The following is a 5414-nucleotide window of genomic DNA, read 5'->3' as shown; positions in this document are numbered from 1 at the left end:
GGTAAACAATTGGTCAAAAGTGAGTTTAAATTTTACTAATGAATTAGGAAACCTGAGACTAAAAAAGAGATCCCTCTCTATAATTAAAAAAGGGTTCACTTTTGTGTGACCATTTTGGTTTTAAGAATAAAATTTGTCAGAGCTACAACGGTTGAATAATTTAGGTTAAACTATAGGGCCCTGTGTGTAAGCATTGTTGTTATTCTTTTTTTTAAAAAAAATTACTTTTAAATTTATTTATTTATTTTTGGCTGTGTTGGGTCTTTGTTTCTGTGCGAGGGCTTTCTCTAGTTGCAGCGAGCGGGGGCCACTCACTATCGCGGCCTCTTGTTGCGGAGCACAAGCTCCAGATGCGCAGGCTCAGTAGACAGGCCTAGTTGCTCCGCGGCATGTGGGATCTTACCAGACCAGGGCTCGAACCCATGTCCCCTGCATTGGCAGGCAGACTCTCAACCACTGCGCCACCAGGGAAGCCCTGTTATTGTTTTTTTTTTTTTTTTTTTTTGGTGGTACATGGGCTTCTCACTGTTGTGGCCTCTCCCGTTGCGGAGCACAGGCTCCGGACGTGCACGCTCAGCGGCCTTGGCTCACAGGCCTAGCCCCTCCACGGCATGAGGGATCTTCCCGGACCGGGGCACGAACCCGTGTCCCCTGCATCGGCAGGCGAACTCTCAACCACTGCGCCACCAGGGAAGCCCCCTGTTATTGTTTTAATGGCAGAAATTAAACTCCCATGGACATTTAGAAAATACAATAACCTTCCTTTTTGTGTCAACCAAGACATAACTTCAAAAGAGAGTTTCTGATGGCAGTAGCACAACGTTTTTCTACGCTTTCCTTTAAAATGGTAAATGACTTGATGAGCACCGTTTTTAGTGCAGAAAAGCGACACCTGCCGATAAGCTGTGAAGAAACCAGCACTAAACATGCCAGGTTATGCAGACGCGGCAGAACTAAACTGTATGAATTCCTAGAATTAAAAATTCAAACTAAGGTTTCTGAGTGGAGAGCCTGTGGTTGCTTTGTGAGACTCATCTAGGTCTTATTTTCTGGTGAGTAGAGAGCACTGGTGGTCTTCTGACGTCTAGGTCAGCATAAGGCTAAATGCCAAGATTTTATGAATAATTAAGGGCTTCCTATCAAAATGTTTGTTCAGCTTAAGGACAAAGGGTTTCTGTTTTCTGGTCTTAAGGAAGAATGCAAGGGTTTGATTGGCATAGAAAGGAGTGTGGGGAAGTGCCTAGAGGAAGACAGGAGGAAGGGCCCTCACCTCTGCGGGCAAGTGCGAGCACTTGATCTGGGCCAGTGCCCAGGAGCCCCAAATCTGCCTCTAGTCTAGGGGGTTTGTTAGGAAGTAGGATTGGGCCTTGAAGACAATCTTGTGTGTACCTTGTCTGCTGACAGCCTGACGATTGTTTACTAATACTCTGGCCTAAGTTATTTCACAGGGGTTGCTCCCTGCTACACAGTGTTGAAATTACATTCAGAGATTAAAAAAAAAAAATTGTGTGTGTAGCAGTATTTTTCCACAAAACTAAGTGCAAAATATCTTTAACAAATAATGATGGTAGTAAGAAATATTTGACATCGTCGTGCAAAAATGCATCTCATTTTACAAAGGCTTAGACATTTGTAAACATTTACAGAATATCTCCTAGGTTTTTAGACTGTGAACCTTACAATCTTACTCATTTTTCTTTGTATTTAAATGTGGCCGTTTGTCTAAGAAACGTTAACATGCAAGTTCAGTGATCTCCAGTTCACCAAATATTCTTTCCTGCAACAAGAAGATGATAATGATGATTATAAAATACCACCGAACAAGACTGTACAAATAGATGAGCAGGCATACTGCAGGGCTGAACAGGGTCCAGTACAGTATAGGGAGCAATTTGACCAGAAGGATCTTGAGCTCAGACTTGTAAGGTGGAATTACAGTCTGTCTCATAAAGTAAAAAGTCTTCTCCCCCTAGCAGAAGGAGTGCAGCCTCTCTTCTTTCTCCTCCCACCACTTGTGGTACCAGAGTTGGAGGTTGTCCTTGGATGTGGGGAGGGTATCCACTGGGTATCGGTGGACGTGGAAGTGGATTTCCTTGGGAAAGTCCTTGAGGAGGAGTTGCCTCTCTGTCTGAGGAATGATATGAGGATATGCCACCGTGGTGTCATGGACAGCATCTAGGTTCTTACCTTCTCTTAGAGTCTACTACAAAAGTAAAGCCTGTAGTTCTTGGATGTAAGACATTTTCATGTTTTTGAAGTCCATTCTTTTTAGCAAATACATTACTTCGAGCCGTGCAATTTTCTGTGAGATCAGTCCCTTCTGGGAATATGAGGAGTTGAAGTGGTTCATGCATATCACAAAAATAATCAATCATGTCTTCAAAATGACTCTTGTCATCCTTCCTTCCATTTCCTGTGAGTGAAGATATAGGCAGCAGCTTGCATGGCCCAACCAAATCCAGGAATACTTTTGAGACTGGCTTTGAGGCAGATTTTTTCTAATCTGCGGTATGTCTCATCAGACAATTCCACAGAAATATTCAGTCGATTCTTATTGGATTATTCATGATAATAACAGTTCTTTCTCCAGGAACAAATGCATCACCTGTTATAATCACTTTTACACCAAACATGGTCTCCAGCAGTGCCACAGGTAGTGTGAGCCAGGTTGCCACAAGGCAGTTGTTGATCCAGTGACACCAAGATGGGTTTACAAACATTAAAGGTGAAAAGGGACTCAACATGAAAGTGCTTCCAAAGATGCTTCCCCAAAATGGAATATAAAATAAATCCCTCCAAAAATGCTTCCTCGAAATAGAGTGAGTATAAAGTAAATCTCTCTCCAAAAATGCTTCCCCTCTCCATGATACCATGGTTATCCTGGATGTGAGTCTTTGGTCAGACAGATGAATTGCAAATTTCTTCTTCCAGTCTGTATTTTGCCTTTCATTCTCTCAATGGTGCGTTAGACGATTCTTCCCTTTGAGTGCCTTTTCTACAGTGGGCCACGTTTACACTAGACCCTGCTGACTTTGGTGATATAATTAAGAAATCGGAAACCTAGAGGTTTCTGTAAAGCCTGGTTCTGTTATACCTTATTTGACCCAACAACCTCAGGGGGTTTACAGTTCTCCTAAAACTCAGTAACAAAGAACTCCCTGCTTTATCCTTGTTCCTAAATTAATTAATGGTATCTCCAATCTCCAACAGTATAGTTACCAAAAAATCAAAGCAAACAAATAAAACACTTTAGTTTTCTCTTTACTTGCTCAGTAGATGCTCCCCTTCCCCACCCCACCCCATTATTCCTTAACCAGTCAGTCTTCCATTCTGCCTTCAAAATGTGTGTGGCGGATGTGAACTTTGCTCTGTCCTAGTTAATGCCCTGGGTCACTCCCTCACCACCTCTCATGCCATCTCTCATGGTCTGGAGCATGGAAACTGCCCTTAACTGGTCTCATCGTTACATTCTGTCTTTAACCTTGTCACTACCAAAGTCCCCTCTCCAGAACATAAAGTTGATCATGTCACTCATCTGATTAAGATGCTGCTATGTGTACTGCTGCCCACAGAATAAAGTCAGTCTCTTAGCTGAGAATTCACAATCTTGCTCTAACCTTTCCTGACTTCTCTCTCAGCAACACGTGCAAAACTCTGGTCTGACCCCTGGGCACTCATGCCCTCTCACTCATCCTAACTTTGCATTGCTTTATCCTTTGGCTAGAAGCCCTTTCTCCCTTTATCCTGCAGTCAGCTCCCTTCCTTTCTTGCACAGGACCACTCCAGCAGAAGCAACTGTTCCCTTGTATGTGTTCATCTAAGTATCATCTAAGAAATCTTTTCCTAACTCTGGTCACAAAGATTTTTCTCCTTTGTTTTCTTCTCGGAGTTTCATTGTTTTAGTTTTCAAATTTACTAAATTTTTGAATATTTTTTTGTAAAAGATATGAACTATGGATTGAAGTTCTTTCTTCTTTGTGTTCATCTTCTTCATCTAGAGCTGCATTTGTTGCCTCACTATTAAAAAAAAATTCTTTCTCCACTGGATTATCTCTGCACCTTGTCGAAAATCAGTTGTCCAAATATATCTGGATTTATTTCTGGATTCCCTGCTCTGTTTCATTGATGTATTGTTGGTCCTGATAGCAACACCACACTCCAAAATTACTGTCATTTCAGAATAATTCTTAAAATCAGACAGTGTTAATGCTCCAGAACTTTTTGTTCATTTTTAAAGATGTTTTGTCCTTTGAATTTCCTTAAAAATATTAGAATCCACTTGTCAATTTATACAAAAATTCCTTCTTGGATTTAGATTGAGATTGCATTAAATCTGAGAATGCCCTCGAAGAGAACTAACATTTTAACATTTCTCCCAGCTATATTTTGTAGATTGCAGTGTGTGCACAGACCTTGCATATTTTTTCAGATTCATCCATATCTGGTTAAGAGACCACATGAAAGTGAAAAGTTTTCTGAGACATGAGAACTATAGACTTTACCTTGCAGTAAAAGCAAGAAGCCATACTTCACACATACAACTATTTGTATACAAAATAAGACAGTAGTCTCCTGAAAAATGACTGTGGTTCATGTTGCTAGAGTTGCTAAGAGTAGGAAGGATGGGTGGCATCAGGCTTAGGGTTGGAATGAGTCTTCTTTTTAAAAATAATTAATTAATTAATTTTTGGCTGTGTTGGGTCTTTGTTGCTGCGTGCAGGCTTTCTCTAGTTGTGGAGAGCGGGGGCTACTCTTCATTGCTGTGCGCAGGCTTCTCATTGTGGTGGCTTCTCTTGTTGCAGAGCACAGGCTCTGGGCGCGTGGGCTTCAGTAGTTGCAGCACGCAGGCTCAGTAGCTGAGGCTCATGGGCTGTAGAGCACAGACTCAGTAGTTGTGGCATATGGGCTTAGTTGCTCTGTGGCATGTGAGATCTTCCCAGACCAGGGCTTGAACGTGTGTCTTCTGCATTGGCAGGCAGATTCTTAACCACTGAGCCACCAGGGAAGTCCCAGAATGAGTCTTCTTGAGAAGGATTAGAATGAGATTGATGGTCAAAAGAGAATAAAGTTTAGGAATCTGTTGTGCACAGAATTGTTTTTTCTAGTGATGAAGTTTAAAGTTTTATTCTTAGGCTGGTCTAAAATGGCTCCTCATGTCTCCTTGGCAAGTTCAGATGGATACACCATTTATTTCTTATCACAGTGATTAACAGATCAGATGAAATAACTGCTTTACTCTAATGCTGATTAACACTAGGTCAGGTTCTGTTGAATGTCAGTGAAATCCCCGTGTCTGGCAACCTTTAGAAATTGAATAGCTAATAATCTGTGATGGATGGTGCAGACACTGACCCGCCTAGAGTCAAAGGGCTACATGACTACAGAGCCTTCTAAGACATCTTAGAGCTCTATGT

General features: G+C 41.7%; 1 pseudogene; it reads right to left on the bottom strand.

Moving 5' to 3' along the window:
- Positions 1-1684: 1684 nt before the first annotated feature.
- LOC131750386 (lysocardiolipin acyltransferase 1 pseudogene) lies at positions 1685-2445 on the bottom strand (annotated as a pseudogene).
- Between the last annotated feature and the right edge of the window lie 2969 nt (positions 2446-5414).

This window comes from Kogia breviceps, chromosome 2 (genome assembly GCF_026419965.1).
Source record: "Kogia breviceps isolate mKogBre1 chromosome 2, mKogBre1 haplotype 1, whole genome shotgun sequence".
NCBI lineage: Eukaryota > Metazoa > Chordata > Mammalia > Artiodactyla > Physeteridae > Kogia > Kogia breviceps.
This window is presented reverse-complemented; position numbering and strand designations above follow the sequence as displayed.